We start from the raw sequence: 14359 nt of genomic DNA on the forward strand, positions 1-14359 counted from the left end.
CTAGTCCGCCTAGACCCTGCTTAAGCGCCTATGCGTTAGGCCTCAGCTCGCTGCCCGACTAGCGCTTATTGTGTGTATATATATATATATAAACTAACCAACACATGGATGAAGAACCATGGATGAAGAAGCTAAAACTATATATATATATATAGATATATATAAACTAACCTACACATGATCCAAACAATATAAAAAAAAACATAACAAATTAACAACACCTATAATCTATTATGAATTTAAATTTTCAATCCAATACACATCAATTTTAAATTTCAATAAGTGGAGGTGTGGAGCAGCTAGTGGTGGTTTGGGGATCTGCCAGGTGGGTTTAGAGGAAAAAGGGAATATGATTTGAGAATTATCCAATTTGAGAAAGTGAATGCAAAATAGATTGAGTAGATAACTCGAGTAGGAGGAAAGAGAATAGACTCTCTATTTTTTTCTTCTAATTAAATTGGGTATGCTTCACATGGCTTAATAAGAATACTTACTTTTAAATATTTTCTTTTAAATGGTTGGCTCGAAGCGATATCGTTTTGTCCAAGTTTAAAAAAAAAATAGAATAGTCTTCTTCTCCTTAGTTAATCATCTGTAGAACCTACAGTCGCCTGTCCGCCGTTGCACTCTTCTCCTCCACCACATGCTCAAGGTCCTCGGAAGTCCTCACAGCCACTTATTTGGACTTTCGAATAGTCCCGAAACCACCCGGGTCCCTTAATGCATCAGCCACTACGTGTTACACTTTTTATTTATTTATATTTGTATACAATTAATAATGAAGAGAAATCAAACTTAGGACATCAAATACAAAGATCAATGTGCTCAATTGCTTGCTTGCGCGTGACAGTTTTATTTTGGATTATACTGGATGAAATCGAACCTTTTATACATTGCGATTATAACCCATTACTTCATGCTCCTTTACTATTTGGGCTAACCTTAAGCGCGTCAGTCATACACTTCCGATTACCGTCCACACATTGGCTATCCAAAATAAACAAGCTAAGATTACCTCATTCTCTTTTTTTTTTTATTTTTTTTTATTTTTTTTAACAAATGATATTATCTACACAAATGGAAAAGAGGTGGGCTTAGCCTCACGATGAGCTAACAATAATGTGGTTCAAATTCGCCTTTGGGGAAAATCGAACCTAAGACCTCTCGCTTACGAGTAAAAATAAATATCACTAGATCGTGGTACTAAATGGTAAGTTAAGATTACCTTGAATACACTTTTCAATTATTGACCAATTGTCTTATCATAAAATTTGAACAGAAATTTCCTCTAGAAAAGTAGAGACTAAAGATCGTAATACATCACTTTAGTCTCTGAGATTGATAATCAATAAAAATGGTCCCTGAGATTGTCCACCATCCATTATTTTGGTCATTCCATTAAAAACTCCGTTAAGTGTCCCGGAGCTTTTGGCCGGAAATTTGGGCAATTTTCAAAGCTTCGTAACTCAATCGTTTCTTAACCAAATTAGACCCATACTATATCAAAATGAAGATAGAAAAGTGTAAAACAAGATTATACCTATTTGGTAGCCCAATGGTTGACAGAGATGCCCGGAAAATAGCCTGAAAGGTGACTGGTCCGCGGGAAAACTAGAAAACTCGTCGGAAATTAGGTAAACTTTAAACATTAATAACTTCTTCAATACTCAACAAAATCGAGTGATTCAAAAATGAAAATCATACTTCTCAACGAGGCCAAGAGAATTGTATCTTTATCAACGGCTAATTCACTGTGGTTTGGCCAAAAAACCGCTTGAAAGTGGCTAACTTGAGACCAAAACAACAATTTCGAGCCGTTTTCAGCCAAACCACGGCGCGTTAGTTGTCGAGAAAGGTACCATTATCTTTGTCATATTGAAAAGTATGATTTTTGTTTTTGAATCACTTCATTTTGTTGAGTATTGAAGAAGTTATGAATGTTTAAAATTTAACTAGTTTCTGGAGAGTTTTCCTGTTTTCCCGCGAACCAGTCACATTTGAGGCTATTTTCTGGCTATCTTCGGCAACCATTGGGCTTCCGAATAGGTATGATCTTGTTCTATACTTTCTTATCTTCATTTTAATATATTATGGGTCGAATTTAGTTAAAAAACGATTGAGTTACAAAGCTTTGAAAATTGCCCAAACTTTTGGCCAAGAGCTCTGAAACACTTAACAAAGTTTTTTTTTTATGGAATGACCAAAATAATGGATGGTGGACAATCTCAAGGACCATTTCTATTGATTTTCAATCTTAGGGACCAAAGTGATGTGTTATGCAAATTTCAAGGACCATTTTGGCTAAAAAGCCAAAAAATAAAGCACTTAAGTCTCTTGACCAAAAAAAAAAAAGGGAAAACTAACGAAAAGTCCAAAAAAACTTCCCTTTTAATGAAAAGCCCTTTTTAAAGGTATAGTGAATAGTACCAGGGAAAGGTATAAATGTGGTTTTTCGTTAAAAGTGAACAGTATCGGGAGTGTTTCGTTAAAACTCCCAAAAAAAAAAGCACTTAAGCCTTTGGCCGAATCGGATTAATAGTCCCCGTGGTGATAGGGTATTCGGAGGATTGCCATGTGGTAAAAAAATTAGGATTTAAACCCTTGTGGTGAAGATTATTAGAAAAATTAACCCAAAAAACAAACTTGTGTTAAACTCAGTTAAGTATAAGGATAAAAATGTCCAACCACTCTTATTTCTGCTAGCCTTCTCTTCCTCTCTTTGTGTCTGCGTAATTATACCTCCACAGTGCAATGCAAGGCCATGATCGGATCAACACGTGTCTCCTTGCGAGCTGAACTACCACAACTAGTTTCCGGAATGCTGTCTCGTTTACCAAATCCTCAACCTTCTTCATCTCTAAAGGTATCCCCACGTGCTTCACCTCCCATTGTTTCTTCGCCCAAGATAAGCGAGCTTCATGAGCTTCCTAGAATCAGACTAGATTAAGAACCAACAAATCCCAATTCATCAGCTGCCAAACCAACAAATAATAAATTAGATGGCAAGAAGAATGAAGCACAAACTGTTCCAACATCCACCCCCCATCATATATATGTCTCGTGCTAGAGCAATTTAGTTCTAACTTCTAAGAAAGGAACATTAACTGGTGAGGAAAAATACTGAAAAACGCACGCTAACCTTGAATCGGACTAGATTGAAAGGCCACTTCAGAAACATTTGATACTGGTTTGAGGTTTGATAGGAAAATTGGCGTCAATGGAGGTGAAGCAACTTCTTCAGCCTTGCCTGGAACTTGAGAAGACTCCAAATGTCTTGTTACATGCAATGCCATTGCTCTTTGATTGCTTGAAGGTATGGACAAGCTTCGGGGAACTATCAAAGGTGGAATTGGAAGTGGAGATGCTGCATTTGATCCGATCGTGGCCTTGCATTGCACCGTGGAGGTATAATTTCACAAACACAGAGAGAGGAACATAAGGCTAGCAGAAATAAAGAGTGTGGTTGGACATTTTTATTCTTATACTTAACCGAGTTTAACAGAAGTTTGTTTTTTGGGTTAATTTTGGTAATAATCTTCATCACAAGGGTTTAAATCCTAATTTTTTTACCACATAGGCAATCCTCCGAATACCCTATCACCACGGGGACTATTAATCCGATTTGGCCTATGCCTTTTTAGGCAAAAACTCCACACACTTGGATGATGGTTGAGTTATGGATAGTACGTACATCAGATTCAGTCAAGAATAGAAAAATAATTAAATTCTTCTTGTCATTTGAGTAAAAGTTAAACGAGTCGCCTCTCCTACAGTTGAAAAGTAAGTGTCCGCTAGTACCATTTAGAGAGACATGCATATATATGGGTAACGTAAGAAAATCAAATTTGAAAATCGAATGATATATTATCAATTTATTAATAGAAAATAAGTATGTTAATGAATACTTAATTAATAATCTAATCATCAGTACATTATTTGGTTTACAACATTTGATTTAAACATTTGATATCTTTGGAGAACTTTCATGAAAATGGCTTGAGTTAAGTTTATTTTAATAAAAAAAACCATGCCATAACTTTATTTATTAAAAAAACTTAAATTTTAATAAAAATGACAACAACAAAAAAAAAACTTAAATTTCAATGAAAAAGACATAATTTTAATATTAAAAAAATTTGACCCGTAGATGTACGAGTCCTCAAAAAAACTGTTTATGAAACTTTCTACATTGTTTATGAAACTTACTACACTGTTTATAAAAACTTAATACACTGTTTATGAAACTTACTATACTGTTATGACACTTACTACACTATTTATGAAACTTAACGGTATTCTTCTCTCTCCTCTTCTTGAATTTTCTTGGCACATTCTCACATTCCAAACAAATTTTCTTCGATACTCATCAAATTTTCTCTGTATCTCTTTAATTTCTTAACTTTCTATACAATTACTTAATTTTCTTCTATTGTCCACCCATATGTGGCTTCCTCTTCTCCTCTACCTTCTTAACTTTCTACGCCATATGTTATTATGTAAGTGGTGGAAAATTTTATTTTTTAACATAAGAATCTCATCACTTGTATAGAGACGTGGTGTATTACTTCGTATTCCGGACACATTGAAAAATCTCTCGTTATCTTGACTACTATTGGAAAACAATACCACAAAAATAAAACTGGGAAAATGTAATTCAATTTGAAGCCTTTCTCTTATTCTAAGCAATAAATAATAATAATAATAATAATATCTTAATGATAGTTGACAATGGAGAGAAAACACATTGGAAATGGGGGGTGGGGTGAGGTGTATGTGTGCCAGGGCATGTGGTGTTTTTTATGTTTTTTTTAATTTATTATTATTATTATTTTGTCTCTTATCATTAAATAAAATTAGAAGAAAACTAATGAAAAATATTTGAAAACTTTGAGTTTTAACAATAAGAACAAAATAAAGAGTAAAATGAATAGTACCAGGATTGACTTTTTAGTGTAAATATATGATTTTTCGTTAAAGAACAATACGATGAGCTTTTCGTTAAAGTTCCTAAAATTAGTGGTTAATTTTTTATTAAAATGCAAAAATTTGAAACTCTTTCCATTAGTTTTCTTCTTAAATGTACAACTGCCCAAACGAAGAATCCGATGGCAAACTTGCCAATTCAGATTTTGATTACGGTTATTAGGGTTTGTAGAGGTTTAAGGTTCAAATTGAAGAAACCCTCCCTCCTTCCTTTCTCTCAGATTACTCGTGGCGAAGAACGGCTCCGAATACGAACCCACTTTCACAGACGACCACGATGAAGAATCCGAAGAGCTCCAAGACTGGAACGATTGGAATGCAGAACCAGAAGAAGAAGAAGAGGGCTCAGACTTGCTGTGCTTGTTCTGCGACTCCAGGTACAGCTCGTGCGACGACCTCTTCGACCACTGCACTTCGACCCACTGTTTTGACTTTCAGGCCGTTCGGAAAGCGCTGGGTCTGAATTTCTACGGCTCCTTCAAGCTCATTAACTTCGTTCACTCTCAGGTCAGTCATTGAGCTGACAGACAAACAAAGGGAATGAAAATAAAAATTTAATTTTTTTGAGATAGAATGTAGTAATTGGATTGGATTAGCGTTGTTTGAATACTTCTTTCGCTTTCGGGTTTGACTTGTTTGAGTAAGTGAAGTTTGAAGAATTCGGTTTTTCCGGGTAGTATCTTTGGCTGCAATGCTAAGAAGTCGAAAATGGAAGTTTGATTGTTTATCTAATGTGAAATCATTTTCATTGTTTTGGTTGGCGTTAGGATATGAATGAGAAATGGGTTAAAAAGAGCAATCTTTGAATCCTTACGCTTGGCAAAACACGAAATGCCCAAGTCAACTTGTAGTAGTTGTCTGCATTTGTATTGATGTATGAAATGAATTCTTGGCCCTTTAAAAAGTTTATTCATTTTTCCTTTGCTTGTTGGTATTTGGTGTGCCTTTTTTGTTTTTTCGGTTGTTGGGATTTTGAATGTTAATGTGCAGAGCTAAGTGTTTCATTCATCCTGTAATTTTGAATTTTACATCTTTCGTATTTTCTGCTGATTCTATTTGTTTCCAGGTTGCGGAAAACAGATGTCGGAGTTGCGGGCTGACTTGTCAGTCCAACCAAGATCTACAGAATCATTTGCATGAAACAGTCAATTTCAAAGACATTACACCTGGATGGGATAGTGATGAGTATATAAAACCTTTCTAGCAAGACGATTCGGTCTTGTATAATAGCTTTGGCAAAGATGAAGAAGGTGAAGATGACTACGCTGCATCAGTTAACAAGGACGAACTTATAAGTGATTTGAGGCAGTTTTAACACAAGAATCCCACCACTCGTGTAGAGAAGTGGTGTATCACTCTATGTTCCGAGCACATTGAAAAACCTCTCATCATCTTGACTACTGTTAGGAAACAAAACCACAAAAATAAAATTAGGAAAATGTAATTCAATTTGAAGTATTTCTCTTATTCTAAGCAACAAATAAATAATAATAATAATAATGTCTTAATGATAGTTGACAATGGGGAGAAAACAAAGTGGAAATGGGGGTGGGGTGTATGCGCACCAACGTGTTTTTTATGTTTTTTTTTTTGTTATTATTTTGTTCCTTAACTTAAATAAAGTTAAATGATGGTTTTTTTTTTTTATTAAAATGCAAAGATTTGAAGTCATTTTCATTAATTTTCCTCGAGAGCTTTATATATAGAGACAAAAAATTTCATTATATTTCAAAGAACTCTACTAGTTTTTAAACATTTCAAGGAGAAACAAAAATATAAAAACAACTAAAGCTCAGTCCAAAAACATGGAAACAATGTTTTAAAATACCAGCCATATTGTTAAGGCTTTAGGTTATTAATAGAACCCAACCTTAAAAACTCCAACAAAATTAATATGTGTCATAAGCTTAACCCATCTATTTATGCATAATTAGTTTTGAAACTATATGTAGAATCAGTTTGTATCACTTATTACTAGAATCAGTTCAACCCGTCATAGACCATTTTTGCAGAATCAGTTCAACCTGTCATTAGTCATTTTTGCAGAATCAGTTCAACCATTTCTCCACCATTTTTGCAAGATTAGTTCAACTCGTCTTTGACCATTGTTGCAGAATCAGTTCAACCCGTCATCGACATTTTTGCACAATCAGTTCAATCACTCTTCAACCACTTTTGCAGAATCAGTTCAACTTGTTCTCAATCATTTATGCAGAATCAGTTTAATCAGTCTTCAACTATTTTTGCAGAACAGTTCAGTCATCATCCATTTTTGCATAATCAATTCAACTCGTCTTCGACCATTTTTGTAGAATCAGTTAAACCTGTCATTGACCATTTTTGCATCACTTTTGCAGAATCAATTCAACCAGTTCATGACCATTTTGGCAGAATCAGTTCAACCCGTCATTGACTATTTTTGCAAAATCAGTTATACCCGTCATCGACCATTTTTGCAGAATTTGTTCAAACTGTCATTGACCATTTTTTTGCAGAATCAGTTTAACCCGTCTTCGACATTTTTTTTGCAGAATTAGTTTCAAATATATGTAGAATTAGTTGTGTGTAATTTTTTAATAGAATCATTTTGTATAATTTTAGTAAAATGGTTTGTATATTTTCAACAAAACTACATACAGTCCAATCTTTCTTTGACCATTTTTGCAAAATCAGTTTGTATATTTTCAACAAAACAACATATATGCCATTAGTCCAACCCGTCATTGATCAAACTATACATTTTCTACACAAAAATAAACTACAGACTTATGCTACAAACTAAAAATGAGCTGCAATTTATTCTGACTTAAAACGAAATAACAACTTTATGAAAAGAAAAAAAAAACTACAAACTTTTGTCTTCGGTAATTTTCTTTCAAATTTCTCTACACTTCTTTAGTTAATGGTAATTTCAAACAAATCTACTTACATGAAATGAAAACTATTTATTTGAAAATTAAATATCATGAAACGGACGCACTATTCTCTAAATTCAATCAGACAAAGCATTTCTTTTTTTTTGTTGAGTAAATTGTAATAATGGTCCCTCAATTTTAATTAAATTGGAACAATGATCTTTCAACTAAAAATCCATTACCATTGATCCCTCAACTCATCAAAATGTGTAGCTATGATCATTTTCATCAACTTCGTTAAAATTTTGTCAAAATAAGTTATGTTGGAAGGACCATTGCTACAATTGGGGTCCCTCAACTCATCAAAACATATACGTATGGTCATTTTCGTCAACGTCGTTGAAATTTTGTCAAAATGAGTTATGTTGGAAGGACCATTGTTACAATTGGGTTAAAATTGGAGGATCATTTCTTCAGTGGGATCAAAGTTGAGGGACCAATGGTAATGAATTTTTAGTTGATGGACCATAGTTGCATGTTTTGATGAGTTGAGGGACTAATGATAATGAATTTTTAGTTGAGGGACCATTGCTCCAATTGAGTTAAAGTTAAGAGACTATTGCTACAATTTACTCTTTTTTGTTTATCTCTAAAAAAAATACAAAAAAAAAAAAAAAAAAAAAAAAAAAAAGAAGAAGAATGCAATACAAGACAAAGGAATGATGAAGCAGCAGAAGTAATAGCAGAGGGTGGTTGCTGCTGCTGCTGCGCATGTCCCATAAAAAGAAGCTGCAGCGGTCAAACCATAAATTCCTCAACACCATCAGGTTATTAACGTTTTCTGAAAAATTATGAATTGTGGTTTGCCAAAGTATACAAACAACAACAACAACAACAAAGCCTTTTCCCACTAAGTGGGGTCGGCTATATGAATCCTAGAACGCCATTGCGCTCGGTTTTGTGTCATATCCTCCGTTAGATCCAAAATCAAGTCTTTTCTTAGGGTCTCTTCCAAAGTTTTCCTAGGTCTTCCTCTACCCCTTCGGCCCTGAACCTCTGTCCCGTAGTCACATTTTCGAACCGGAGCGTCAGTAGGCCTTCTTTGCACATGTCCAAACCTCGGATATCCTCATTCCCAATCTTATCCTTTCTCGTGTGCCCATACATCCCACGAAGCATCCTCATCTCCGCTACACCCATTTTGTGTACGTGTTGATGCTTCATCGCCCAACATTCTGTGCCATACAACATCGATGGCCTTATTGCCGTCCTATAAAATTTTCCCTTGAGCTTCAGTGGCCTACGACGGTCACACAACACGCCGGATGCACTCTTACACTTCATGGTTGAGATCCAGCTTGTATTCTATGGTTGAGATCTCCATCTAATTCTCCGTTCTCTTGCGAGATAGATCCTAGGTAGCGAAAACGGTCACTTTTTGTGATCTTCGCTAGATTGCTCCGGTCATTAGTGTGGATAAGTATATAAATGGATAGAGATAGGAAAGCAAACACAAGGTGTACGTGGTTCACCCAGATTGGCTACGTCCACGGAATAGAGGAGTTCTCATTAATTGTGAAGGGTTTACACAAGTACATAGGTTCAAGCTCTCCTTTAGTGAGTACAAGTGAATGATTTAGTACAAATGACATTAGGAAATATTGTGGGAGAATGATCTCGTAACCACGAAACTTCTAAGTACTGGAGTGTGGTATCGTCTTGACTTTCCTTATCTGTCTCATAGGTAGATGTGGCATCTTCTCTGGAAGTACTCTTCCTCCATCCAGGGGTGGTATCTGTAACTGGTGGAGATGCACAAGGTAATGTATCAATATCACTTGAAGCTTACTTGTAGTTTCAGGCTTGGTCAAGCGCGATACAAACCATGTAGTAGGAGTCCCCCAAGTCGCCGAGCTAGGGGATCTGCTGAAAGAGGTGACAGACAAGGTACGCAATCAGAGCTCCGGCTGATTGTTCACATTCTCCCTATCTTGCAGGCAGCATGAAGGATAAAGAGAAGAAAAATGAGAAGAGATGATATGGGATACTTTTGCTTTTGAAGAAGTAACTTTCCACAGGCTTATTCTTGAACTGGGCTGGAGGGTTTTCTGGTTTCCTCCAGAGATAAGGCCGACTGAAGAATTTGAGGGTCAAAACAAGTCCATCAAATCTAGAGTACGTTCGACCCTGCTGATATGGGATACTTTTGCTTTTGACAGAGTAATGGATGTATCGGCACGTGTGCTGTTACGCTTGTCTCCACATGCTTCCTTGTATCCTTCTCACTTGCCCTATTTGTTCCTCAGGCAGATGCGGGATCTTCCCTGGAAGCATAAGGTGTTGAAGATGAGTACTCGAGAGCAATGCCAGGTAAGGGGTTCCAGGCAGTCAGTTCCTGGCTGGAAGCTTGATTCCAAGTGCCGACTGATTGTCTTGCAGGTAAGAACAAGGCCAAAGGAAAAGACAGGGAAAAAGCATGATATGGGATACTCTTGCTTTTAACCCTGATGATATGAGATATTCTTGCTCTAGTATAGCTTGTTTACAAAGGTATTATCGGGGGGAAAGAAAGCTGAATATTTCGAAAGGCTTCGTTGGGAGTGCTCTCTCAGATAAGAGGGAGGGTTGAGCATTTTTGCAGGTCTGCCTGTCCGTTGGGGATGGAGGTCGACATATATAGGAGTCTCCCTAACATCAAGTAATAATGCTATTCCTTTACCCTGCTTGGTCATAGCACGGTAGTGGGAGCTACCAGCTTCACAAGTTTTAACTCTGTCAGAGCACTTTGAAAAAGTGGTCTGTGGTATCTGGAAAGCTGATGTTGCGTGTGAAGATTACAGACAAGCTTTATCCAAGGAGATCCAGCTCTTGAAGTTGGGAAAGTGGTGCCTCTTCGGTTTTCGAACAAGCAATCCTGTCGGGGATCTGGCTCTCGAGATTCGGAGAACGATGCCTCTTCGATTTTTGAGAAAGCAATCCTACTGGGGGGTCTGGCTCTCGAGATTCGGAGAGCAGTGTCTTCGATTTTTGAGAAAGTAATCATGTTGGGAGTCTGGCTCTCGAGATTCGGAGGGCGGTGCCTCTTCGATTTTGGAGCAAACAATCTTGTTGGGAGTGTTTTCTCGAATGTGAGTAAATGTTGGGCATGTTTGCTAGTCTACCTTGCCACGAAGCACAGAGGTTGACACACAGGGACTTTCCAATTATCCAGCAGTGGTACTGTTCCTTTACCCTCTCTTCGATTTTTGAGAAAGTAATCATGTTAGGAGTCTGGCTCTCGAGATTCGGAAGGCAGTGCCTCTTCGATTTTGGAGCAAACAATCTTGTTGGGATTGTTTTCTCGAATGTGAGTAAAGGTTGGGCATGTTTGCTAGTCTACCTTGCCACGAAGCATAGAGGTTGACACACAGGGACTTTCCAATTATCCAGCCGTGGTACTGTTCCTTTACCCTCTCTTCGATTTTTGAGAAAGTAATCATGTTGGGAGTCTGGCTCTCGAGATTCGGAGGGCGGTGCCTCTTCGATTTTGGAGCAAGCAATCTTGTTGGGAGTGTTTTCTCGAATGTGAGTAAAGGTTGGGCATGTTTGCTAGTCTACCTTGCCACGAAGCATAGAGGTTGACACACCGGGACTTTCCAATTATCCAGCAGTGGTACTGTTCCTTTACCCTTGTGGGTAATAATATGGTAGCTAGACCTTCAAAATTTATGTGTCTAAACTTTGTTAGTGTTGTTTCTTTGCTAATCTTTTACCCTTCTTGGTCAGAGCGATGTAGTGGGAGCTGCAAGCTTCACGTGTCTCAACTTTGTCAGAGAACTTTGGCAAAGTTATATGTGGTACCCATGAGCTACTGTTGCGTGTGGGAAGTGGGTGATTGAACAGTACGATTCATGTGCTTTCTACTTCGCCAGAAATCTTCGACAGAATGCCCATAAATTCCGCAAAGCTGAGTGTGCGTGTGACAGGTGCTGACAGGGCTGGAAAAGTAGGTGCCTCTTCGATTTCTGAGATCGGCCCTCGTGGTCGCTGAGCAGCCCAGCTTTTGAGAAAGCAAGCCTCTTCGATTTCTGAGATCGATCTTCGTGGTCTTTGAGCAGCCCAGCTTTTGAGAAAGCAAACGCCTCTTCGATTTCTGAGATCGACCTCGTGGTCTCTGAGCAACCCAGCTTTTGAGAAAGCAAACGCCTCTTCGATTTCTGAAGCTTCATCGAGTGCAGATTTTTATAGGGGCAGACATTAAGTTCCAAAGCACACTTGAATATCCACCAGTAGAAGCTCCATTCTTGCACTTCTAAGATCTTGATTTGTCCGACCTCTTCTCTCTTCAACACCTTTGAAAATGTCTGGCCCCTCCGACCGTCGTTTTGACTTGAACCTTGTTGAAGAGGCAGCCCCGCCTTCTCCAGACAACATATGGCGCCCATCCTTCGTCTCCCCTACTGGTCCTCTTACCGTTGGGGATTCCGTGATGAAGAATGATATGACCGCTGCGGTAGTGGCCAGAAACCTTCTCACTCCCAAAGATAACAGACTACTTTCCAAACGGTCTGATGAGTTGGCTGTTAAGGATTCTCTGGCTCTTAGTGTTCAGTGTGCAGGTTCTGTGTCTAATATGGCCCAGCGCCTATTTGCTCGAACCCGCCAAGTTGAATCATTGGCGGCTGAAGTGATGAGTCTCAAACAGGAGATTAGAGGGCTCAAGCATGAGAATAAACAGTTGCATCGGCTCGCACATGACTATGCTACAAACATGAAGAGGAAGCTTGACCAGATGAAGGAATCTGATGGTCAGGTTTTACTTGATCATCAGAGATTTGTGGGTTTATTCCAAAGGCATTTATTGCCTTCGTCTTCTGGGGCTGTACCGCGTAATGAAGCTCCAAATGATCAACCTCTGATGCCTCATCCTTCTAGGGTTCTGTCCAGTACTGAGGCTCCGAATGATCCCCCTCCGGTGTCTTCTCTTTCTGGGGCTCTACCGACTACTGAGACTTCTCCTAAGCAACCTTTGTGAAGGCTCCCTCTTGTTTGTTTATTTTGACTCAAGTATATGTACATATTTGTAACTTATCGGGGATATCAATAAATAAGCTTTCCTTCATTTCAACGTATTGTGTTAAATACACCAAAGCTTTCTTCGCTAAGTTCTTTGAATTTTCTTTTGTTGAAGCTTGTATGTTGAAGCTTTGTGAGTGGAACATGTAGGTTGAGGTAGTGTTCCCTTAATTTCCCGAGTGAGGAAAACTTCTCGGTTGGAGACTTGGAAAATCCAAGTCACTGAGTGGGATCGGCTATATGAATCTTAGAACGCCATTGTATACATGTTTGAAAAATATTTGCTGGTGCCTAAACGTAGGAGTAGCCTAGCAGATGAAGGAGAATTGGCCTATGTGTGAAAAGTACATATAAATGAAACATTTATAGGTTTTTCCAAGGATATCCATGCACAAAGCAGAACCATATGCTCTTTTGGTTCTTAATTTGTTGCCCATATTGCTTTTATAGTTTGCTGGATACTGAGGACGGTTTACTTCTTACAGTTGAACTTTTTGAAAGCTCAAGTAAGAAAATTGAAGAGAGCTGATAACTGTCATACTACAACAATATTGCTAGTTGGAATTCCTAATGTTGGAAAGTTAGCCCTTGCCAACTCTTTGCATCGAGTTGGGAGGATTAGCGCAGCAGGTACCACTTTAAATCATAATCATTCAATTTTCTTTTCTGGGAGTGTTTAGCTGGAAATAATCACAAACAATTCACTTTTGTTTATTATGTATCAGTTGAAGTCGAATAAATTCTATATTTTATTGGACATTGGTTGTTTTGTAGAGAAGGGAGAGTTGAAGTGTGCTACAGTAAGTCCACATCCCGGTGAGACAAAAAATGCAGCTTGAAGGTTTGTAGACTTGTGTCTTTTAACTGGACAATATTTCTGAAAGAGAGAAAGAAAGAGAATGGAGCACCAGATGAGATACAAGTGTTTGGATTAATATTTGAACATTGAGTTGCAAGTGTGAGGAAGTCTAAAGATGCAAATTAAAAGAAGACTTGCCTGATGCCCAGCACCAAGCCCAGAGATAAATTGGCGCCTCCCCATTAATGCATAGACAATGTGTCTATGATTTCAATGTCAAGTGATGGAGACTAACTCACAATCAGCCAAAAAATATTTTTTAGTGGCAATACAAGTAAAATGATGATGAGTCCCTACCCTCCAAATGCTTACGAGCAAGAGCAAGGTCACAACAGTCGGGCTAATTGGTCTATAAAAGGAGGAAGAGGCCCCATAGACAAGGACACTCAACCAATCAAATAAACAAGCATACAAACTGTGCTTTCAAGCCAGATTTGTATCCAAAAGCTGTAATCAGCCCAGATCTCAGATCTTTTTAGCAACAAGCTATCTCTTGTTTATATCTCCTTAGAAAGCCTATCTTTCTCTAGTTTAAAAGCTATGCTACCTCCCTTAGTGGTGTAGTATCGATTCCCTCGTGTAAACTTATTTACCATTCATCCCTTTC

General features: G+C 37.9%; 1 long non-coding RNA gene across 1 annotated transcript; it reads left to right on the forward strand.

Moving 5' to 3' along the window:
- Positions 1 to 5206: 5206 nt before the first annotated feature.
- Positions 5207 to 6496, forward strand: LOC126627521 (uncharacterized). The gene is made up of 2 exons (XR_007625030.1): positions 5207 to 5490; positions 6050 to 6496. It is a non-coding gene; the product is annotated as an uncharacterized LOC126627521 (long non-coding RNA).
- The last annotated feature ends 7863 nt before the right edge of the window (positions 6497 to 14359 follow it).

Source organism: Malus sylvestris, chromosome 6 (genome assembly GCF_916048215.2).
Source record: "Malus sylvestris chromosome 6, drMalSylv7.2, whole genome shotgun sequence".
Classification (NCBI taxonomy): domain Eukaryota; kingdom Viridiplantae; phylum Streptophyta; class Magnoliopsida; order Rosales; family Rosaceae; genus Malus; species Malus sylvestris.